Source organism: Lactuca saligna, chromosome 3, assembly GCF_052625555.1.
Source record: "Lactuca saligna cultivar CGN05327 chromosome 3, ASM5262555v1, whole genome shotgun sequence".
In the NCBI taxonomy this organism is placed as follows: domain Eukaryota; kingdom Viridiplantae; phylum Streptophyta; class Magnoliopsida; order Asterales; family Asteraceae; genus Lactuca; species Lactuca saligna.
In genome coordinates, this window is record NC_136419.1 from 96886471 (window position 1) to 96912935 (window position 26465).

Sequence of the window (26465 nt, forward strand, 5' to 3'; positions counted from 1 at the left end):
TTGACGATCTCACGAAGCTTTCAATTGTTCCCAGATTTGGATGATCTTCTCGGTGGTTTCGCGGATGATTACTGGACCAGTGAGAGCACGCTCGGGGAATCAACTCTTGGCTAGCTGCATGTCCCCTACCTCGGCCCAGCACAGAGGGGATCTGCACTTGCGACCATAGAGGCGTCGAACGAAGCAGCCTTCATGCTGGTGTGGTAACTGTTGTTATACAAGAACTCTATCAATGGCAAATGTGTGTCCCACGACTTGCTGAAATCGATGACATATACCTTAAGCATGTGTTTCAGGGTTTGGATAGTTCTCTCACTCTATCCGTCGGTCTGAGGGTGATAAGCCATGCTCATGTCTAGTTTGGTTCCAAGAGACTTCTGAAGAGACAGCCAAAACCTTGAGGTAAACCTGCTATCTCAGTCAGTGATAATGGACGCAGGTACACCGTGCAGTTGAACTACCTCTTGGATGTAGATCCGTGTGAGTCTTTCCATCTTAAACGATTCTTTAATCGGGATGAAGTGAGAGGATTTTGTGAAACGATCGATAATTACCCAAATGGTATCGTACTCACTCGGACACTTGGGTAACTTGGTGATGAAATCCATGGTAATCATCTACCATTTCCATTCAGGTATCTTGGGTTGCTGGAGCAGACTCGAGGGTTTCTGGTACTCAACTTTCACCTTGGCGCAAGTTAGACACTTTCCCACAAACGTAGCGATCTCGGCTTTCATGTTCGGCCACCAGTATTGTTTCTTAAGATCTAGGTACATCTTGTCCGAACCTGGGTGAACGGAGTAATTGGTCTTGTGTGCTTCCTCAATGACAATCTCCTTGAATGCTCCGGACCTTGGAATCCAGATTCGGTCCATGAAACAGTAGACCCCGTCACCTCTGATCTCAAGTTTCTTATCTATTCCCCTTAAGGCTTCGCTTGATTTGTTCTCGGGTTTGAGGGCTTCTATCTGGGCGTCTTGGATTTGCATGGATAAATGGGAATGGATAATCATTGTCAGGGTATTCACTTTTTGACTTGAACTTTCCTTTCAGCTAAGGGCATCTGCTACCACATTGGCCTTGCCGGGATGGTAGCGAATCTCGCACTCATAATCGTTGAGTAACTCTACCCATCATCGTTGCCTCATGTTTAGGTCTTTCTGATTGAGGATCGGTTGCAGGCTTTTATGGTCAGTGAAGATCGTACATTTGGTTCCGTAGACATAATGTCTCCAAATCCTCAGTGCAAAGACTACAACTCCTAACTCCAAGTCGTGCGTGGTATAGTTTACCTCATGTGCTTTCAGCTGTCTTGAGGAATAAGCACACAGCCTAAGCCCTGATTAGACGCATCACAATAGACAACGAAGTCTTCTGTCCCTTCGGGTAGGGACAAAATAGGTGCGCTACACAAGGCTGGATTTAACGCCTGGAACGCGGATTCTTGCTTTTCACTCCAATGATAGGGTACACCTTTCTGCATTAGAGTGGTTAGGGGTTTGGCGATTTTGGAAACATTCTGGATGAATCTCCGATAATAGCCGACGAGACCCAAGAATTGACGAATTTATGTGGGTGTCTTTGGTGCCGACCAATTCTCTATTGCTTTAATTTTTGGAAGGATCCATATGAATACCTTCCTCGCTTACCACGTGACCGAGGAAAGTTACCTTCCGTATCCAGAATTCACACTTGGAAAATTTCACGCACAACTTCTCGGATCTAAGGGTTTCCAACACTAGCCTCAAGTGTTGTTTGTGATCTTCTTCACTTCTGGAGTAGACAAGGATGTCATCAATGAACATGAAGACGAATTTGTCTAAGAAGGGACAACACACCGGTTCATCAGGTCCATGAACAAAGCCGGTGCATTGGTTAGACCGAAGGGCATCACTACAAACTCGTAGTGTCCATACGGAGTCCTGAAAGCTGTCTTGGAAACATCGCTCTCATGAACTTGTATCTGATGGTACCCTGACCGAAGGTCTATCTTTGAGAAGTAGTTGGCTGCCTGAAGTTGATCGAAGAGGTCATCTATTCGCGGAAGGGGATATCGGTTTTTGATGGTCAACTTGTTCAACTTGCGGTAGTCGATACACATCCGGAAGGATCAATCTTTCTTCTTTACAAATAAAAACGGAGCTCCCCAAGGTGACGAACTCGGTCTGATGAACCCTTTACTGAGTAACTCATTGAGTTTACTGGATAACTCCTGCATTTCTGCTTGAGCTAGGCGATATGGAGACTTGGCTACACGGGTAGCTCGAGGAATTAGGTCAATGCGAAATTCGACCTGACGTTTGGGAGGAATTCCTGGAAGCTCACCTGGAAAGACATCAGGAAAGTTACACACTTCGGGGATGCTCGCGAGGTCTTTAATTTCCTTTTTCTTGTTAGTGACGTGGGCTAGGAATGCTTGGCACTCCTTTCGTAAGAGTTTTTGAGCTTTGATGCAGGAAATGATGCGAAGGTTGGAGCTGAGTTTATCTCCATAGTTTATGAGAGTTTGACCCGAAAGAAGATTGAGACGAATGGCTTTTTCGTAGCAAAGGATATCAGCATGATTGCGACTCAACCAATCCATGCCAATGATAACATCAAAGCTCTTAATGGAAACTGGCATAAGATCGATGGAAAATGAATGATCGTTTAGGGTAAGGGTACAACCTATGAATACATCGTTAGCGTTTTCTTTTTCACCGTTAGCCATCTCGAGGGTAAACGTTTCGGTTAATGGTTGAGGATTTGGTTTTAGATTATGTTTGATCGAATGACTAACAAAGCTTCTTTCAGCACCCGAATCAAAAAGAATAGTAGCATAAAAGTTGTCGAGAAGGAACGTAAACGAAACAACAGTAGGATCGGTGATTGCGTCCTCCTGTCCCATGCCTAGGACTCTCCCGGTGTTATCAGCTATCGCCTTCTTGGGGCAATTCCTCTTTTAATGCCCAACTTCTCCATAATTATAGCAGGCTTGACCAACACCTGCTCCAGAGGATTGATTCACAGATTAGGTTGGTGCCTTACAGAATCGGGACCGTGTGCCCCTTTTTACCACATTTTGTGCATGATAGGTCGTGGAAAGGGCCAGGGTTATGGTGGTACTTGCACTTTTCACAATGGGAAGGTTACCAGCATACCTACTGGTAGGGGTCTGAGCTGTAGATCCGACAACAAAAGCAGCAGCAGCAGGGTTTGTAACAGCATGGACTGCTACAGTCTGTTGTTTCTTTCAGGATCCTTGGGAAGGTTGACCTTTCTTCTTCTTCCAGAACTTCCTTTTCTCCCCACTACTCTTGGTCGGTTCGGGGGTGGTGGTTTTTTCCTCAACTTCATCACTGTGATCAATCAGGATCTGAGCTAAACTTTTGGCGCTGTCATAAGTATCCGACCGTGCAGATAAGACGTGTCCCTTGGTTGGCTGGGTCAGCCCCCAAATAAATCTTTCTATTTTATTACTCTCTGGGGTAACCATTGTCAGACAGAGCAGTTCCAGATCATCAAGCCTCGAGGTGTACGCTGATAGATCGAAACCCTTCATCTTTAGGTTCCAGAGCTCGTGCTCTAACTTCTGAATTTCACCCCGAGGGCAGTACTCAGCTGGAAGGAGTTCTTTCATGGCTTCCCAACCCATAGCATTAGCTACAGGTAGGGTCAGGGATTTGACTCGGCCATTCCACCAAGTCAGGGCTTTGTCGCTGAAACTACAGGCTGTGAACTTTACTTTATCAGACTCCGAACAAGCGCATATTTCAAAGATGGAATCGATTTTCTCGAACCATCGAGTGAGGGATATGACACCTCCAGTGCCATCAAAAGAATTGGGTTTTGCGCTCATGAAATCTTTATAAGAACCCCCTTTTCGGTGTCCTTGACTATCTTCTAGGTTTTGGGGCTGGGGACCACCTCCTGAACTACTGGGGTTCATTTGTTACACGGCAGCTGTCAATGTGGCAGTAGTAGTTGTTTGAAGCATTGCAAGGTCAATTTGAGGAGAAGGTGGTGGCGGAGGGTTGTTGGTCTTTGAGTTGGGTCTTTTTCTTGGAGACATTTTTATCTAATAAGATCAGGAAAGAGATGATGATAAGTCCTCCAAATTGAATCGATAGATATGACAGTTATATATCCCAAATAAGCAAAAGAGCAAGAAAGAGTTATCAAAACAAATAATTTATCGCTAAGGAATGATCAGGGAACATTGCTTGAATGAGGATTTCTACAAAGGATTGGCTTGAGAAATACTCCCATAGTATTTCATGATTCGCTACGACACTCGTTCAATGTTTGTGGTATTTAGGTAAGTTTAGGCCTGCCGCACACCACAGTCACTCCCAAGCACATGTTCGCCATGTCTCGAATTAATATAGTTGGCCAGGCTATATTGATCCTACACACGACTACATAACTGCCCAAGTTTAACCGCAGTACACAACACCCATTTACTTATGTTTTCTTCTACTTGTAGTTACGGATCTTGACGGTTAGGTATACTTCTATACTTTTGAAAATACTTATACTTTAAAGGATACTTTTAGTTCAGAGCACTTAGGCCCCTTAGTGTTTATAGTTTTATACCATGTAAGGTTTGGTATACTTCATTCATTATAAACAAGGGCTCTGATACCAATCTGTCACACCCCGAAAACCGAAGGTGGAAACATTTTCGGGGCGGACTCCACGTTAAGTATCAAATCCAATGCACATAGTAAGTAAAGTAAACAACCATTACATTACATACAGAAATTTACATTTGTTCCAAAAGTACAGTTTTACAAGTGTGATACATAGTATATATGAACAAAAGTGATACGTGTCTTCTACGCACTCTGTCTTCTCCAAAATGGATCATCGGGTACCTGTCTAACGTGGACCTGAGAATACAAGCAGTTTGTAAATCAGCATAAAGCTGGTGAGTTTATAAGCGGTTTTGTTTTGTGAAAATGTACGAGTTTCCTTTTGGTTTCTGAAAATGTTACGACCCAAGAAAATCTCATATTTTCTTAAAAGTAATGTTTGGTAAACTGTTAGGTTACACAGTTCTGGTTATGTTCAACTGTGATCCCTGGAAAATCCCATATTTTCCTAATGTGAAACATGTATACTGAAAACCTACTTATACTTGTAAAGTGTGTGTTAGTTCACCAATCCTAAATGTAATGTAAAAGATGTACGCTGAAAATGTATTAGTTTTAACACGTTTATAAAACTAATAAATACCAAGTAAACTAGTTACTAGACCCATTATTACTATTATGTAAATCTTTGTTATCCAAATTGCGAGTTCCATAACCATACTATAGACTAATTATGGCAATAAGTAGTCCATTTCACTCTATGACTTTCATCACCCTTGAACCTTTCGGTTCGGCTGTAGCTAGCACCCAGGTGTGGGGTAGTCAGCCCCTTATAAATCTATACACTCAAGTCACGCTCCCTATCTAAGAGATTCTGGTTACGAGGGCGGTCCTCCACTCACGTATCTCTATGGAGTGGTCACCGAGGACGTGTCTCCAATTATAGGATTAACAAATGTACTAGTAATAATACTGAAAGATCAAATGACTATCCTCCACTCGCGTATCTCTGTGGAATGTTACTGAGGACAAAACCATGTTCAAATGTTATGCTTTTAAGTGTTATAATGTGGGAAAACATTTGTGAAAATATAAATGCAACAATTTAAAATTAATTTCAGAAATAACATGATAATGTGTTCTGTAGGTTCTGTCACACCCCAAAACCAAGAACGGCGAAAACGTTCTGGGGTGGAGGACGTCATACGAACTATCATAACAGTGTAAAGTAGTAAACAAGCAACAACATCATCCATTGCATTAAACTAAAGTTTTAATTCATGTGTGTTCTTTCATAATGTACAACAATAAAATGAGTAATCAAAATAAGACGAGTCTTGTCTGTGCTCCGTCTTCTCAAAACCTGGCCATCGTACCTGTCTAACTGATGACCTGAGAATACAAGTAATTTTGAAAGCGAGTATCAGCTTTAATGCTGGTGAATTCATAAGTATTTAGGTGTTATTGTGTTGTTTTGGAATGTTGTTATGAATGTTATGTAAATCTTTAAATGAACAGTTGATATAAGTATGAAAAACCCTAGAAAATCCCATGTTTTCTACTAGGATGTAATGTAGCCTTCTATCAAGACCCGAATGTTTTGTTATGACAATGTAGTCTTCTACCAAGACCTGAATGTTTTGTTATGACAATGTAGTCTTGTACCAAGACCCGGATGTTTTGTTATGACAATGTAGTCTTCTACCAAGACCCGAATGTTTTGTTATGACAATGTAGTCTTCTACCAAGACCCGAATGTTTTGTTATGACAATGTAGTCTCCTACCAAGACCCGAATGTTTTGTTATGACAATGCAGTCTTCTACCAAGACCCTAATGTTCCGTTATGACAATGTAGTCTTCTACCAAGACCCTAATGTTCTGTAAGTTAAAATGATGGTTTTTCCTTTCTATTGACTAGTACTAAAAGTACTTAGTCTAACTCTTCGTTTATGTGAATATATCACAAAATAAAGTAAACAGGAAAAAGTACTAATGTAAGTGTTATCACTGTGTACTAGGATTAACACAACATCGCAATAAGCGAAATATATAACCTAATGAACATCCAAAGATTGTCCAATTGTCCTCTGTAGCAGCAGCAGGGGGAAGGAAGGGTTAGTCCCAAAATCAATCTACCTAGTATAAGTATTAACCATAGACCTCCATAGATGGTCATCAACCACTGGTGCTAATCATATGGGATTCGGAATGGTTAGTCCCGCCTAGATATCCCGTTGAACTGGGATAGAAAGGACAATTTATACAGAAAGTACTAACAAATCATCCTAGTAAGCCGCGATACAAGTATTCATGTAAGCGTGTTCATGTATCATGTAAACATATGTAAACGTACTCATGTATCAGGTAAGTATATGTAGATGTACTCATGTATCAGGTAATGTACTTGTATAGACTCATGAATGAACTGACTCTTGTGTGATTCCTTGTAATAGGAATAATGTTTTGTTTCTTCTAACTATCCCTATGATAATTAACTGGAAGGTAATTGGTTGTTCAAGAAGGTAAAGGTAATGGTTTTGCAAGATATCTAAGAGTTTTGAATAATAATTCAGAGTGACTTGATGTCATGTTAGTAAACATTTCAAAACTAATACTTTTGTTATCAAGGTGTTTTAGATAGAAAACCATTTCATGCATCACATTTTGTAGTATGTGAAATCTGCTAGATGAAAACACAGTTATAAAATACATATGAGTGATTTAATAACATGTTGTTTTCTACTTGTATTCCCCCCCCCCCCCCCCATTAAAGCATTTAAAAATGTTTAAAATATTCATTTAGGGGTTTGAACTCACCTGCTGCGGGTGATACGGATGAACTTATGAGGTAGGACTGCTAGGTGTCAATTGGAGACTTTAGACACACAAAATGGTCCTAATTACATATGAAGACATATGTATATAAACACTTAGTGATTATTACACAAATTAAACATGTATAAACATCCTAATGCGAGGAAAACACTTTTGGTCAAGTGTTAGGAGGCTAATGGGTTGCAACAAAGGAGTGCAAGACTTCTAATGGAAGTTTATGGCCAAATGACCATATGTTTTGTAGTTTACGGCCCAAGGGAGTAAACTCCTGGCTGTAAACTCTCAATAAAGTCCGTAAATGAAGCCTACCATTTATACAACTCATCTGGTGAATTGCTTCTAGGCTTAAACAAGTTTTTGGGCCTCTTTTTAACTCCATTTAGGAGTTCACCGCCTTGGGACCACTACCCAATGAGTTTGCGGCTGTAAACTCATGGTAAGAAGTACCATTTGATTTTTTGAGGTTTTCTAGTCCCTAAATTAACTAGGAACTAAACTAGGCTTTTGTACTTGGCTTTCGAAGGGTTTATGGCACCATTTGGCACCATTTTATGGAGTTCATGGCCATAGACCCTTTTAGGCCGTGAACACCTTACTCTTGGTGTTCTAAGTGTGTTAGCTAGTCCTAAACTCATTTAGGTACATGCCCAAATTATTCTCTTAGCTTAAGGAGGGTTTTTAAGGCATTTTGGCACATAAAAATGGAGTTCACGGCCCAAGAACATCCTTGGCCATGAACTTACTTTCTCCCTTGATTCTTAATTGTTTTGGTGGTCTAAACCTGTAATGGTAGTCCCTATGTTGAGTTCTAAGGCTTTGAGGGGCATTGGTACACTTTTGGCCCTTAAAATGGAGTTTACTCCCCAAGTGTTCTTGGGCGGTAAAGTCCCAAATCTTGGGGTTTTGGCATGATTTTAATGTTTCTAAACACAATCTAAGCTATATAATATAACTAGATCAAAGTACTCACAATTTAGAATAAAAACCCGAAGAACTATGAGAGAGAATTTGGCTTTTCTCTAATTGGAAATGTAACTAATGAATTATTTGGTTCAGATTTCTATATATAGTCCAAGGAATTTTTTTTTCAGAAAATATTTTTATTCCCGGGATGAACTCTAATATCCTAGAGTATTGGAATAACAGTGTTGCACAAAACCCTAATGCATCCACTCTCCTGATATTTCCTGTAGTGTTAAACCTGAAACTTATACCCAAAGTCTGGAAGTTCTCTGTAATTGTTCTAACTTCTATTGGCTTGATATGGTTTGTTTAGAATGGAAATTTCGGGTTGTCACATGTTCAAACGGTTGTTTGTTACGAATGTCATTGTTAAAAGCATATATAATATGAAACACAATGTACGTAAAACAAGTTTTGAGTACAAGTATCACTTGTACTTTGCTTGTATTCCCCCCACGTAAAAACAGTGAAAACATTGAAAATGGGTAGGGGTATGAACTCACTAGACAAGAAAACGTGATGGTCTGGATGCTATATGACTGTTCGGGGCTTGATAACGTGCGAGGTTCCTATGTAATATGAAATGGTATACAAATGTATCTAATTAGACTTTAAAACACTAATTAGATATGATAATACACTCCAATGAGCGAATACACTTCAAATCAAGTGTTTGGAGCAACACGGGTGACATCTACGGACGTATATGGCTTGGATAATGATTTGGGACTTCAAGAGTAAACTCCTTAGGGATTTTACGGCCCTAAGACCATGCCCATATGAGTTCACGGCCGTGAACTCATGAATATGGGATTTTATAGTGCCAAGTGGTCAATTAACACATGGGAATGATTGCTATGAATTAATCCAAGGCATAGGAATAAGCTTTACCACCAAATAGACCATCAAAGGGAGTTTACGGCCCTAAACAAGGCGTTTACAGCCGTAAGCTCCTATACCCCCCTTGAATTAATGATTTAATGGCCTTAGACTAATCATATGTGATTCTAACAATTTATACAAGCCTTAGGATGAATTTTGGGCACCATTTGACTCATCTAAATGAGTTTAATGACCTGGAACCTTTACTTGGGGGCTTATGGCCGTAAACTCTCAAATGAGGGCATTTCTTCATGTTTAAGGCCTCAAAACTGGTTGTGGTTGATTCTAGGATTTATTCCAAGGCTAATGGTGTGTTTAAATGGCTTTTAAACACTTGGTTTTGAGTTTACTCTCCATGAATGAGGAGTTTATGGCCCAAGGTTGTTCTTGGGCAGTAAACTCATGTTTACTCCTCAAAAATCATGTTTAAGGTGTTCTAAGTCCGAATTGTAAGCCATATAGTCATATCTAAGTCCTAAATTTGGTTTTGAGGGGTTTTAAGGCTCCAAAACCCATTAAATGTGTGTTTACGGCCCAAGCATGCTCCAGGACCATAAACACATGAAAATGGTCCTAATTGATTGTTTGAACTCGGATTTTAAGGCTAAAGGTGCTATACAATGAGTTAGGGAAGTTACCTTGATGAATTTGAGCCTTAAATTAGTGTTTTTGGACCTTGAATTTGGAATGAGGAGAGTGGTTAGAGAGAGAGAGAGAGTAGTGAGAGAGAGAGAGAGAAAAAAAAAAGCTTCCAATGGAATCTTAGATCAATTTAAATAGTGTCTAAGTTTTGGACACGGTGGAATTCTACCCGATATCGGCGTTATACGGTGCTTTTGGTCGCACCCGATTGAGTTACCGTAACCCGATATGGTCGATTCTAAAATGTTTCCGATTACTAATATGAAGTGTTAATGTGAGTTATAAACATGTTTAGACACTCATTAAGTCATAATAGAAGTCCCATAATTATGACTTAGTTTAATGACGTTACGGAAACGAAAACGAAAACGACGAATATATAAACGAATAAGGTTACAATTTGATGAAACGAACTTCGGGTTGTCACATATTCTGTTTGTTTTCTGATAACGTTCTCTGCTTGTTTTCCGTCATGTAATTTGTTTGTTTTCTGTGATGTACTTTAAACCTTGAAACCAATGAATGAGTCTTCGAAACTATACCTATTATAGTTTAACTATTTGTTTTACTGTAAGAATCTGTAATACTGTTATTTCATGAAATTCAAAGGTCATTATTTTGTGTTTTAGGCTAGGCAATCATTTGTATATGTCATGTTAGGTTTTTGGTCAGTTTCTAGTGGTTTTGTTTATGTTTACAGCTGTAAGTGTGTGTACGGCCGTAAACAGGTTTACGGTCATAAACCTATTTTCGGCCAACCTTCCCCTATATATAGGGTGTGTCAGATTCTTGTCAGGTTGTTGGCGAATGAGTGAGTCGTTATAGTGTACCATCCCCAAGGTGTATCAGACATATATTCAATTAATAAAACGTTTGCATGCTTGGATTAATTCTGTTCTTCTACTACATTCTTACTTGACTGATTGGTGTTTGTTTGATAACTGTTGGATTCACTGTTTTGGGACTTACAATTGGTATCAAAGCAAATTGGTGTCAAAATAAACCTAAATCGTGCTTTTGGTTAATCGATATCCTAAACACTCAAGGCGTGATTATACGTTTCCATTGCTAAAGGGATTCAATTTGCTGAAAAACTTACATTTTGGAAGCTTTCGGTATCATTGTTAGTCGTAAACTACTTGAACCGTAAATTAAGTGTATGGCCTTAAACCGAGTGTACGGCTGTAAATCAAGTGTTCGGCCGTAAACTGAGTGTTCAGCCGTAAACCGTGTCTCCGATCGTAAACTCCCAACCGTATTCAAGTTTACGGCCGTAATCTTCTGAAAGTAAACTCTTGAATGTAAACCCTTGACCGTTTTCAGTTCTTAAATTTTACAATTTGATTTAATTAATCAGAAAATTTAAAAAAATGGATTTGAAAAACTCTCATCATGAGCTTGACTCTGTCATGGGCACTACCACTCGCATACCCCGTCTACTATCTGCTGAGGAGTTTCATGAATGGAAACATCGTATGGACAAATACATCAAAATGAAGGACTTTAAAATTTGGAGATGTTTTTTTGAAATGCCCCATCAGGATCACCACCACACTTCCAGACAAAACAATTGTAGATAAAGCTATTGAAGAATAAATGGATGAAGAGTTTAACAAAATTGAACAGTAGGAAAGAGCATTGGCTACCCTTACTATGGCTCTCTCTCCTGAAATTGCCCAGAGTTTTTGAGAGTACAAATCTGCTAAAGCTCTATGGGAGGCCTTGATAGAGGTGTATGAGGGAAATGAAGATATGAAACAAAGTCGTCCAGACTCATTAAGGCAAAAATTCAACATGTTAAATCACATCTTGGGAGAAACTCTGGAAGCTCAGCTTCAACGCTTCATCACGCTTACCACTAAAATGAGATCAGCTGGTGTGTTCGTGTCAAGGTCTGAGGTGAACAAGAAGCTACTCAACTCTCTACCAAAAACTTGGAATATGAATGTAGCCGTCATCAAGAAAACTAAGGATCTCAATCGACTTTGTTTGGTTGAAATTATGGCCATCATTAAATCATGTGATCTTGATGACAAACAGAGAGAGATCAATCACATCAACTCTTACTCTACCGCAAATCTTGGGATTCAATCAAACACTTATTTTTCATCCTTTTCAAATCCTCAAGTACCAGCCTTTACTATTCCTCAATCATCTTATCCTCACTCTCAGTCATCCCTCGCTGCTCAACCTTCATTTGCTTCTCCACAACCATACCTCCAAACTACTTCTTCAAAGATGAATGTTCTAGCTCTAGTTCAAGTTCCGGTCCCCAAAGCAAATGAAGAGAAATTAGCCCCTCACAACTGGGTTGGTTAATTGTTATAATTCTTTTGTGGTAGGTGAACTACCATATCAGTTGTCTTTTGCTGATTTGGATTCGATTCATCCTAAAGATGTGGAGGAAATGGATATCACCTGGCAAATTGCTATGGTGGCATTTCATGCTAAACAATTCTCCAAGAAGACGGGCAAGAATAATTGGGGTGTGAATGCAAAGAAGAAAGTCGGATTCATCAAGTCTAAGCTCCATTGTTACAACTGTCATGAACCTTGTCATTTTTTGAAAGATTGCCCAAAGCCATACTAAAGAGAAAATCATGAAAGAACAATAGTGTTAGTAGACAACAACAAGGGATCTTCAACTAGCAATCAAACTGCAAATCTTGTTGTGGTGGCACAATCATTTGATTGGGATGAGAAAATATAATCCCTAAACATCTCAAAACCCGAGAATGCGCATCTTGCTCAAATCAATAATTATATCCAAGGAGAAGCTGAGATTGATCCTGAAGAGGAGATGATGAGCCATCAGTTTGCATTCATGGTTCAGAATTCTCTGGAATCTGAAAAACCTGAGGTTAGTGAAGTTTCTTGTTCTCCTGAGTGCATTAAAACTATAAATTTTTTACGTGAACAGGCTGAACTAATGCAAAGAGAAATTGAGGAACTTAAATATGAGGGATACCAGTTAAGAAAATGCCAAAAACCTTTAAAAGACCAATTAGAGGCCAAAACAAGTGACTATAAGAAATTGCAATATGATTATAGCGAAAAGTGTGTTCACTCTAGATATCTTAAAATGGACTTTGATGCGGTGACTGTTGAACTCGAGACATTGAAAACACATTTTGTAAATGCTGATTTTCATTTTAAAAAATACGATGTCTTGAGTGAAAAGGTTGCATCTATAATTGAACACCAAGTGAGATGGAAGGACCAGAAACAGGTAGGATTAGGTTATGAGAGTGTCCCTCCCCCTTTCAATCACAATTATACTGCTTCTCCATTGACTCAAGCTAAGATTTATTGTAAACCATTTATGGTTTATGGTAAATCCACTGCTGAGCAGGCAACATACTGTAGTGCCAGGAATTTAGATATTAACGTTTCTATTTCCGATGCAGGGAAATGGAAGGACTGAATATGATAATAATTGTGTATCAAAATTTGGAGTTCCTTTTTCAAAAGATGATGAATTTGTTTTAGATTTTAAGACTAGTAGTTTGATTGGTAATGATGTGGTGTCAAACTTTAAAATTTATGATGATTGTGTTGTTATTTCTATGAATTGTATTGAATCTAAATCTATCACTAGCACCTTTACATCATCCACATCTGTCACACAACCTGAACAATGCACATGTTCTTGTGGAAATAATTTGAAGGTCAATAAGAGCATGAAAAATGTTATACGCAGTATCAAACCTTCTGAAAATAATCAAATTTGTTTTAATTGTGGTACTGCCGGTCATATAGATCGAAATTGTTCCAATCGAATGTTTGTGCATTTTTCAACAAAGAAGAGAGAAAATAAGTCTCGAGGAAGGTCTTTAACTAGAAAGTCCTCGAGATCTCGTCTTCGTCAAGATGATTGGAACATTATCAATACTAGAAAAAGGGTTAACCCTAAACCAAACAAACAGAGTGTTTATAAAGTGATTACAGGTGCTTTGCCAAAATCGACCATGGGTAAGCTGAGGTCAATTTTGTCAAAGTGTGAGTCTGGTTCTTCGACTACCTCTAGCCGAAAATCCATACGCTCCAAGAAGAAGAAAAATGTTTCTAATTCATTTGTAAACATTTTAAAACGTAATTATAAATGGGTGCCCAAATCTGTAAACGTCCAGTCATAGTCTTCCTCTATAAATGTATCTGGTGTACAGTTGCAGAAACAAAAAGATAAATCTATGAACATTAAGGATAGACTTAGGACTATGATGACCTGGGTTCCTAAATCTAAATAAATCTAGCTCATTATGTAGGAACAGTTGTGGAGGAATGTCGCCAGACCCTTGTATGTCGATAGCGGTTGTTCCAGGCACATGACATGAGACATCTCCAAACTACACAACATTCCGATTTTCAATGGGGGTTATGTTTCCTTTGCGGGAGGAGAAGGCGGAAAAATGACTCAGAAAGGAACTGTATCCAATGGAGTGCTGAGTTTCGAGAATGTCAATTATGCCCCAGAGTTAAAGCATAGCTTATTAAGTGTGTCACAGATCAGTGACAAGGGCTATTCAACACACTTCACGGATAAAGAATGTCTGATTCTAAAGTTAGGCATTGTTATCCCAAATGAATAGATCTTTGTCAAATCAAAATGGGATGGCAATGCATACATCATTGACATGAATAATAATCTTCCTGAACAAGTCGCTTGCCACTTCTCAAAGGTTGAAGAGCAAAATGATATGTTGTCGCATCATAGACTTGGACATGCAAATGCAAAGAACTTGAATCATCTTGCTAAGAATGAAATAGTGTGTGGGCTTCCTGTTAAAGACTTCATCACATTCAAAAATTGTGTGGCTTGCGCTCAAGGAAAACATCACAAAAATCCACATCTACCCAAACAGGTTAATTCAATCATCCAGGTGCTCCAATTGTTGCGCATGGACTTATCTGGTCCGGTCAATTTTCTCAGCATCAACAAAAATTCTTATTGTTTGGCTGTGATCGACAACTTCTCGCGATTCATGTGGGCTTTCTTTCTATCCAACAAAGTTGGGGTCGCTGATTTGTTCAAAAAGTTTATTGTAATGATAGAGAACCAAAGCAACCAACGGGTGAAGGCGCTCAGAACTAACAATGGGACAAAATTCAAAAATGATGTCCTTGATCATTTTTGTGCAGAAAAAGGGATTGTGCGTCAAATCAGTGTTGCTCACACACCGCAACAAAATGGTGTTGCTGAATGGCGAAATCAAACATTAAAAGACGCTGCAAGGACCATGTTATGTGACTCTAAACTTCCAGTTTTCTTTTGGGCCGAGGCGATTAATACGGCATGCTATGTCAAAAATCGTGTACTAGTCAACAAATCTCAGATGAAAACACCATACGAAATTCTTTATGGTCACAAACCATCCATTAGTCATTTTCGTGTATTTGGTTGTCAATGCACCCTCCTTCATCTAGATTCCAACCCCAAATTCAATGCCAAATTTGATGATTGTTATTTCGTGGGGTAAGCTACTCGCACTGTGTATAGGGTCTACAACAAGAAGACAAAGAAAATTGTGGAATCCTTCGATATGCGCTGGTTAGAAGAGAATGAGACGGATGTTAGAGTAGGTCCAGACTGGCTATTTGATTATACATCTCTATTCAAATAACTTAATGTGTTTTCAGATAATCTATCTGGTTCATGCTCTGACTCAAAGACTGTGATTGAAGAAGAAGACGAAGAAGTTATTTACAGATCACCGGTGGTGTCTTCTAAGACTCCTTCAGTGGATTCACCTGTTCCTAATAATTCTTATGACTCACTGAGTAAAGAAAATAATCCAAATGCTGATTCTACTCCCCATACTCCTTATGAAAGAGAGGTTATGTCCAGAGATACATCCACTGATACTCTAACGTTTATGAAACTTCTCTTTCCCAATCTAATTGCTAACGAGTTCGTGGCAAGTTCCTCTCATTATTCTAGACCTTCAAAGGTGGATCAATCAGTAGATGATGGATTTGTAAATATTCACAATCTTCTTGTCTCGATCAATGACATCAGTCAGGAGCTACCTTCAAGAATTTAATGAGATCATCCAATTGAAAACGTCATTGTCCAGCTGGGTGACGGTGTTAGAATGCAAAGTCGAAGCGGAGATGTGAATACATGTCTCTACTCCTGCTTCATATCTCAAAAAGAGTCGAAGGATGTTCAAATGGCCTTGAATGAGGCTAGTTGGGTGGATGCTATGCATGAATAATTAAATCAATCTTAGAAGCTTGGGGTTTAGAAGTTGGTTGAATTACCAAAAGGCAAGAAGTCCCTCGACACGCACTGGGTATCTCGCAACAAGCAAGATTATTCAGGGGTTATTGTACGGAATAAGGCTCGATTAGTTGTTCGTGGATTTCTTTAGATTGAGCATCTTGACTATACTGAAGTTTTTTGATTCGTTCGCTCGCCTGGAAGCTATTCGTATCTTTCTTGCATATGCTTCCTACAAGAACTTCACGGTTTATCAGATGAATGTTAAGATTGCCTTCTTGTATGGTGCTATGAAAGAAGAGATCTACGTTGATTAACCTCCTGAGTTTTTCAATTTAAAAGTTCTGAATCACGTATACAAGTTGGACAAAGCTTTATATAGGTTACACCAAGCTCCTAGGGCGTGGTACGCTACTCTTACAAAGCATTTTCTCGAACATGGCTATTCGCGCGGGACAATTGATCAAACCCTGTTCATTAAGCATGTTGGTTATGATCAAATTCAAAATTAAACATATGTTGATGACATCATCTTCGGGTCGACGAGTTCAAAACTGTGCAAAGAGTTCGAAAAGGTTATGAAGAAGAGTTTTGAGATGATTTCCGTGGGTGAGATGACCATGTTTTTGGGGCTTTAGGTCAAACAAGAATCAACCGAGATCCTGCTTCATCAGACAAAGTATGTTGCAGATATGCTAGAGAAGTTCATGTTTTGAGACAGAAAACCTGTAACGACGCCAATGGCTGAGAGACCACTACTAACTCCAGATATTGAAGACGAATTTGTAGATCATACAGACTACAGATCAATGATCGGATCGCTGATGTATTTAACCGCAAGCAGGCCATACATCATGTTTGCGGTTTGTCAATGCGAATGATATCAGGCTAATCCAAAACTTTCTCATCTTATTGCTGTCAAAAGAAACTTTTGGTACCTCAAAGGCAATCCAAAATTGGGTCTTTGGTATCCGAAAAATTCTGAATTTGATTTATATGCTTTTGCTGACAGCAATTATGGAGGTTGTGAGCTTGACAGGAAATCAACTTCTTGAGGATGTCAAATTCTCGGTGATAGACTGGTATCATGGCAGTGCAAGAAACACCATATCGTGTTAACCTCAACACCAGAGGCGGAATATGTAGCTGCTTCAGCTTGTTGTTCTCAAGTTATCTGGATACAACATCATCTCCTAGATTGTTGTTTAAATTTTCTATAAACCACTATCTTTTGTGACAATGAGGTTGCTATTCAAATTGCTAAAAATACTGTCCAATACTAAAAAAGCAAGCACATTTACATCAAAGTGCATTTTATCTAAGATTGTTATGAGCACTTGCTCATTTGGTTGGAACAAGTTCCCACTACTAATAATGTGGCAGGTTTGTTTACAAAACCTTTTAACAAAGCTTGATTCGATGTGCTTGTTGGATTTTTGAAGATAATACGTTTTGAGGACTCAATTTTGTTTTTAGGTTATTTTAAATTTGCGCAATTAGTTTTCATTCTCTCCTATGCACAAATTTAGAGGGAGAAATAATTAAAAAAAACCACAAAAATTTTAATTAAAAAAAATTATCAAAAATCCAAAAATATTTTCTTTTGTTTTAATTTTTTTTCAAGAAAAATTTGAAAAGCCAAGAATATTATGTGCCTTCCTTGCTTTTTGATGTTGGATTGGGAAGATACATTATTTTTGTGATAACAGGTAGTCTGAATCTATGTAAGTTATCAATGTTGAATTGTCTAGGCTCTGTGTTCGATGTGCTGGTAGGCACGAGAGTTTTAATTGGGACTTGACTAAGCGTAGATGAAGTTAAGATCAAATAAGATCAAATGACTTGACAGATCTTGACCTAGACAGATCCACTTAGCTTGACAATATGACGCTTGGATAGGTTAAGCAGGGAGATATACATGGGAATCTACAGATTAAATTAAATAATTTGTATCTAGAACTATGGCTTAACGTTTCCTCAATGTATGGACTCTATCCTTAATTCTAATTTTTATGGGACAGCCGGGAAATTCCGATAAAATAGGTCTGCAGAAGATTATTTTCTTGCTTTCCTTTTGTTACACATATGTTGCCTCCTCTGTGTGATCGGAAGATCCGACCAAGACTGCAACATATGCAAAGTTTTCTCTATGCATATCTCTCTATGATATTCTTTCTATATGTTAGCCATATGTTGTCTCCTCTACGTGACTGATAATCCGACTTGGTACACAGCATATGCACCATTCTACTTCTCAATCTCTATGACTCTGGTTAGACATATGTTTCATCCTTTGCGTGATCGGAAGATCCAACCTGGATGTACAGCATATGCAATCTAAATCCGTCTTCTCCCATAATAATTGTCTGCTCACCTAAAGCAAGGAATGCCTTGGAAGTTCTTGATTGTTGGGGTATATCAGGAAGCGGGAAACATGTTCTAATACATCTAATATCAATCAACAAATAGGTTGTATGTAGATCTCGCTGCTTAACTTAGGTGGACAACAATATCCCTGGTCATCATCAGATGAATGGTCATTAGGAATTTGGTTAAAATTGAAAAGTCACAATGTCCAGTCACTTGCAGTATGTCCTAATCTTGTCACAAAATTTCCGTGTTTAAGTGGACCACAATATCAGCGATCGGCCAGATCTATTCATGATGAAGAAGGTACTGATAAATGGATTCAGGCTGTCTAAGAACTTTGATCCCAAATTCAACGTACTGCCAGTTTTGGTAAAGGAAATTATTGTTAATTCATTATTTTATTTTTATTTTTATTTTTATTTTGCTAAAAATTAAAAATCAAAATTATTGTTGTTATATTTTAGTTTAAAATTTTACTTTTTATTTTGTTTTTTTTATTTTTAAAATCCTCAAAATGTATTATTTTTAAACATTTTTTTGGTATTGGACTTAAAATTGAAGTAGGCAGGCCATGAGCATTGGTCCAGGTATAAATACCCAGTTATACAGCTGTAAACTCTTTCTGCTCGTTCTTTCTTCTTTACGGCCGTACACTCCACTTTTGCTCTTGGAATCACTGTCCACCGTAAAAATTTTGTGATAATTCTTGAAATTGATTGTTCGAACCTATGGGTATGTGCATTCCGACACTCAGAAAAGTAATCCTTCAAGAAAACGACTTTTGAACGAATCAAAATCAAAAAAATTGTGCTTTCGGTGTTTACGACCTATGAAGGGTTTACAGCCGTAAACCCCCTTTTTTAGCCAAAACTCATTTTTTATTTAAAATTTTTAATTAAAGTCAAAAATCACATTTCTGCACAAATATTTGTCTTATTGTTATTTTCTCATTTGATTCCGTTCATGCAGACTAAAATGGCAAAACCCAAATTTGCAGAAAGTCACAATCTGGCAATCCTATTAGCTAAACCTCTTGTTGTTCACAGTGAATTTAAGTCCATGATTCATGGCTTGAAGGAATGCTGCTTGGCTACGGCCCTAATCCTAAATCTAGAAATTTATCAAGGTCTAATAAAAGAATTCTGGAAATCTGCAACAGTTAAGAAAGGAGAAAATACTTCTGTATTCCTTGAACCTATCGTAAAAGGATGAAAGATTACCCTCTGCAATGATAACAAGTTCTCCCCCACTTGGGGTTCAAACTACCACCCGTGACCCTCGCATTCAATCATAGCACCAAATTTTCTTAACCAATCCATCCCTACTATCACACACTCATCCTTCATGGGGATACGAATCAAATCAATTAGGTAAGGAACTCCAAAAATCTCCAAGAAACAACCTTGATAAATAGTCGTTGTAGAAACCCCACGTTCGTTGACGATAGAAACCCGCAATGGACACTATAACTCTCCACGATTTATATAAAAACTCCTACTAAATGACTAAGATACATAGGACCGACTCGCACCCAAGCCAAATGGGATAATAGTAAGCAACAAGTTCACTAACACGGTACCTAACAAAACCGTAAACATAAGCATGTCATAAAATAACTAACTGAATAATAAATGGAAATATAACAGTAAAGACGTACATCGCAACCCAATGGCCCTAGCCTCCTCTATAGTGAGCTGGAAAGCACAACTTCGAGCCTTTGGGGCTCCGCCTTATTCTAAATTCTGTCTGTAATCTTAGAGGTAGAAATAGATGGTGACTGCATAGGTCTAGCGAGAAGTAAGGGACACTAGGCCTTAACATGGCCCACCTGCTCATAATGATAGCAAATCCTACAGCTCAGCAAAGGAGCCAACTAATAACAAACCTTCGTAAAATGTCCCTCCCTGCCACAATTACGGAATGCATAAGAAGAAGACCGAAAGACACCATCATCAACCTTACCACACTTCCCAAAACTGTCGCCTCTCTAACCTCCCGACATCAAATCAGCGGGCTTGAATTTCTTCGATGTCGGCTGATATTGATTGGGTGCCTGCCTCAAATCCGTCATCTGACCTCAACTGAATCTCTATATCAATCTCTCGCCTCCTCATGGCATCCTGAAGCTCAACCAGGGAACCATAATGTTGGGTGGACATGAACTATTGAATATCCATCTTGATCATTCTCAAGTACTGAGTAATATGAGCCTGCTCAAAAGCAACAAACTACGGGCAGAAAAGATCCCTCTCAGTGAACATCTTGGTGATTTCAATCACTTTCTCAATAGTATTCCTCAAATCCAAGTACTATTGGGCCAATCACTCCTTCTCCACATGAGGGACGTATCTCACACGGAACATCTGCGAGAACTAGTCCCAAGTAACAACACCTCTCTACTCAGGAGTCTAAGCACTAGTCACCAATCTCCACCAATCCTTCGCCCCCAACTTAAAAAGGTTCAGGTCACACTTGACCCTCTGGTCAGTTGGTCAAGAACATGTAGACAACCAACCCTCAACATCAGATAGCCACCTCATCGGTATAATTGGGTCCCTGGCCCCATCAAACTCTAGTAGCTTTGTGTTGTCGAAGTCCCAGTACTGGAAAGCTTTCTCCCCTCTAACCCCTTTAGTAGCAACAAACATAGTATCCACAACAACAACAACATCAGGAAGTGCAAGATATCGATCATCAAAGATCTCAATCATGGAGATCTTGATAGACCTAAATAATTCCATAATCGATCCCCAAACAGCAGTAGCCACCTCAGCGACAATCACCTCTCGTATCTAATAATAATTCAACCCTAGCTTATCTCGACCACTCACTCCATCTTTGGAACCAGATCTTCTCATAAACACCATACTTAAAATAAACATAATACATAAGAATTGCTACAACTCATACTATCAAAACTATCCCATACAAATGAACCCTTGGGGTTTGTGACTTGCTTGCTACATGTATGGGTCCTATGATTTTAGTAGTACGGGCTCATACTACCTTCCACACCTACCCGTATTTGTCACAAGGATTATCACAAGCTTCCTAAAATAAGTATAACAACCACGATACACATACATCCTATCATTACTCTATTGATAGTGACTAGGAATTCTCTATCTGGTCGGCTGCTCACACATTAACTCATCCAAGAAACTTTTACCAAACATGTAGCCACGTGTGTATGCTAATAATACATAACACTAGATCCTATAAAAAGTCGAATACTTGACTCTACCCTGAGCCCTTCATCAAACAAGAACAAGAAATAAGGCTAAATCAAACATTCAGAAGTTATAAGATCTTAGTTATGTATAACTATGATGCACACACTAAGTAACTACACTAATGATGTCAATTTCATATAACATAAATTAATTTCTCCTAGGCTATTAGGCATCATACATCAGACAACTCTATCATTCAATCCTTGAAGATCCCTAGCTTATCACTAGCATGCATTTCTATCACAATCATCACTAACAAATAACAATGTGGTAACTTGGGGTATACATCTTGCTTTGGATGGTCGTACACATTGCATTCCTTATTGGTTAGTGTTGAAAAATGTTTTCGAAAACGAACTTTGAAAACAATTTTCGAATTTATTTTAAAAATTATTTTGAAAACTTTTATAGATCCTTAGTTTGAGTCTAGATTCACATGAATGTTCATCCAATTCTTTCAAACTACGATTTTGATACCAACTTGTAACATCATGTTACTGAAGGATGTGTAGGAATACGCCTTTGCCTTGCCACGATCATCTGAAGTACCTGTAACAATAAACTGAAACTGTAAGCCAAAGCTTAGTGAGTTCCTTCAAAGTACCACCACATAAACATATAACATATACAATTCTGCATGTTGGGTCCACAACGTCCTGGTTGGCTTACCCTGGCCCGCAACCTCATGGATGGATTTCCATACATATAATGTTCTGGGTACACAACCTCCTGGTTGGATTACCCTAGCCCACAACCTTCTTTATGGATTTCCTTGGTCTGCTGACTAAAAGCACAAAGTAGTACATTTTCAACCCCACACATACAATATCAATATATAACAGATAACCAACATTTTTAGTAGATAGTTAACCATATAGCCAGTAAATACAGGTAGTAATACAGACCTACAATTTTAACGTGTATCAGCAGTCATCAAATAATCATACAAATCTACTACATATTCAACATAATATCATTCAATATTTCCAGGATATCAAATCCAATGGGTCGGCCTTGGTGCTTTCGACACATAAATAAAGTGAGGGAAACTCACCTCTCAGTCTAAAAAGATCATTGAACAAGACACTACTCTAAATATCAGCTCTACCGATCACTTATTTATCAAATAGTGGCTATTCTCAAATACAACTCAAAATACCTAAAATACCCTTAGTTGAAACTTGGTCAAACCTGGTCAAAGTAAAAAGTCAAATTAATTGAGGAATACCATCCTCACATCATGACACCCATGTGCTCATGTCGTGAGAATGCTCTAATTAGAAGTCCTTAATGAAATTCTTAATCTTTTTTTGGCCAAGCAACCAAATCCCCCATACTGTCTTATTTACTCCAAAACATCATAAAAATCATGGCTTTTTGTATATACATGTTAAATGCATGTCATAAACACTATCAAGGGCATAAAATGAGGAAATGACACCAAATCTCATGCAAGTGTCATAAAACTCAACAATATTTAAGATCTAGCCTCTATAGTACTCAATGGACATAGGAGATCCATAACGTTGGCTACTTTATGGATTTCAACCACTACATTATATTGAATATGAAGAATTAAGCATAAAAAAAAACTAGATATTAGCTTATGGAATCATAAAGAACTAAAGTTAAAACTCACAAAAGGTCTAGAAGGTGTGAAAATGCTTGATGATGAGACTTAAATCAATGTACAAGATGCTCTTCCGCTTCTTCTCCTTAGCTAGAATCACCATAAATAATCTACAGATAAAATATGGATGCTAGGGTTTCAAATGGGAGTGCAAGGAGGTGATGGAGGCTGAGGGTGAGCTAACCCTAGCCCTCACTTCTTTTAAATACAGAATAAAACCCCCAAAATTAGGTTTTCCTCTCATACTGATCTCACATCATCAACCATACGTGCTCACACCGTGAGAACAAAAGGAGATGAGTGATGACACTAACCTTATCGCAACGTGACATACATATCTCACATTGTGAGTAGGTTTAAAAACCTTTGAATTTTTAAACTTGACAATTACACACCTAAACAGAATGTTACATGACTACCACACACCAGCCATGCTTGGAGTTGCAATTTTGATAAAAGTTCAACCTACAGTGACGTTAAAAACTTACACTAAATTTTTTTCTGATGGTTTCACTAGGATGACAGAATGAGGTGGGCTCGATGAATAATTTTTTGTATGTATGGATTTCACTGAAACTCACTTCTAGTTTTCGAGTAACGACAGGTAAGTGATAGGTTTTTGACGTGGTGGTCCGGTGATGGAAGAAAGACATAAAACAATGGAAACCGTTATTGTTTTGGGGGTATACAATTAAATGAGGCCAACAACATCTTTTTGACTTAATAGATAGGACTATTAATTGAAATTTTAATAGATGAACTGTTTAACTATTAACATTCAAGGAGTTGGGACTCGCAACAAAATCATGGATTAGTTTTTTGTGTAGTACACATTATGTAAATTTTTTAGGGTTCAAGAGATAGAGATTAAGAATATTGAGATGTTCATAGTGATGTTATTTTGGGGGAACTCATCTTTTCTTTATGTGAGTTCACATTATTAGGATCTTTTTGTAGGGTTTTGGTAGTATGGTATTTGAATGTGGTTTAAAGGAAAAGGGTATCTGTTTATGATTTTAATGTTGTAGTTGAAGCGATGTCGGTTTTGATAGCTCTATAGATTTTGTAAATTATAATTTAGGTTCCATATGGGTTATAGGGTAAACATAAGTTATGTGATTCTATTTTACAACTGACGTCTATGGTTCAAGGTGGAGTAATGTTAATGGTTGATTTTAATGAGCTTCATGATTATCTAAAGAAAGTTTGGTCTTATTTTTATCCATTGTTTGCTTTTGCATTTAATTAGTTTATAATTGATGTTGGGGCTCTCATCTCTTAGGAATGGTGTTAGAGAAAAAGTTTCCAAATTACAGTCCAGTCCTTTTGGTGTATCTGTGGGGTATTATTGCTTTTTAACCATTTATATTTTTGATTATTAGGTTGAGAAATACGAATTTTAAGGAGGTTGATCTACATTTTTGGTCCCAAATTGTGGATTATGGAGGTAATCCTTAGTTGGTTTTTAAAAAGAAATTATAACTTCTTAAAACCAACATAACGAAGTGGAACATGGAGATTCGTCCGAATATGGAGGCATGTAAATGGTTTTTATATAACCAATTTGATGTTTAGGACACTTTGCTCATGGATTTAGAGAGTTTAGTTGAGGTTAGGGTCGTTAAGGAGTTGAGGGAGTTGAATCATTTCTTCTGTATGGACTTAGCCCAAAAGGCTTAGTAGTGTATATAGGCTACAACATCCATTTTATCATTATTATTATTATTTTGAATTATTATTTTAAGTCTTGAAGTTTTTGGGGTTTTCACTAGCCACAACGTGGTAGTGGAGGTTTATCATGGTCTAGCCATGTCATTTAATTGGCCATGCTATTTAAGTGGCCACGACATGGCAGTTGGGTTCAAAAGCCTACGTTTCAGGCCTTGGGCCTTATTTAAGTAACCATATATCATTCCCTTGAAGGAAACCCAAGAGTGAGTGTGCATGTTGTTGGTGTTTAAGTGTGTGTTTTGAGTGTTTCAAGGTTGGAAGTGCCTTTGGAAAGAGGAATGTGTGGGGTCTTATTTTTAAAATAGTTTCATAATCTAGAAAAATATGGCAAAGGAAGATTTTAAATTTTGAAATAACATGAACATTTTATACCCACCAAGGATCCTCTTGCAAGTTATAGAAAGATTAAAACACCAACCAAAGAAGAGGTGAAGAAATAACAACCTTTGTAGTTCTTTGGGTACTCTTTGGGAGGCTTGGAAGTTGATAAAGAATGTGGAACTTTTGAGACAACAATAATGACTAAACTTTATGTAGATTCTAGTCCAAAACTCTTATACCCTTAAGCTAGAAGTTCATAACCAAAGTATGAACTTCAAGAGAGTTAAAAAAAAGTAACTTCTAAGCTTTAAACACTTTTGCAAGAAAAGAGTGAGAGAGATAAGACGTATTTTAGTCATTTCATTAAGTATAAAAATGAATCACCCAGCCTTAAGCAAGCTCCTAATTTAAATGCATAAAGTGAATGTATTAACCATTAGACACTTCCACTTTAGACAAGCTTGTCCCCTGAAGCATACATGTCTCCCCATGCTTTTAAGGTATGCATTCCTTTCATTATTATACGCAAAAGCACATGACTTGCATCATAGAAGCATGCTCATGTTTTTATGTAATAAAAATATGTTAAACTTGGTAAATGTTACAAACTCTTTTATAAAATATAAACCTTAAGATTTTGGTAAAAGACAAAAAGTCCTTTGGTCCAAAATGTTGTACGTGACTTATTAATTCATACCATATGAAATAATACAATGTTACTTGCTACTGAAAATTCTTATTTCCATGAAAAAAATAATTTTCAATTTAATAATAAGAGTTTTATTGAATATTTATCAAAATCAATTTCTAATAAATAATCAATTGTATCAAGTGGTTATCAGTGTGACCCATTAGTATCCTACGTTATTTAGTAATATCACTTTAGTATGACTCTTGAGCATACTAGGCCTTTCAATCTCCAACTTGCACGAGACTCATATTAGACTGATATAGTCAGTGGTGAACGACTAGCAACATTTCACTACCCCTAAGACCATATGATTTTATGTGCCATTCTATCAACACCGAATTCCCAAAAAGCTTAAAGCTACAAATTGTGTA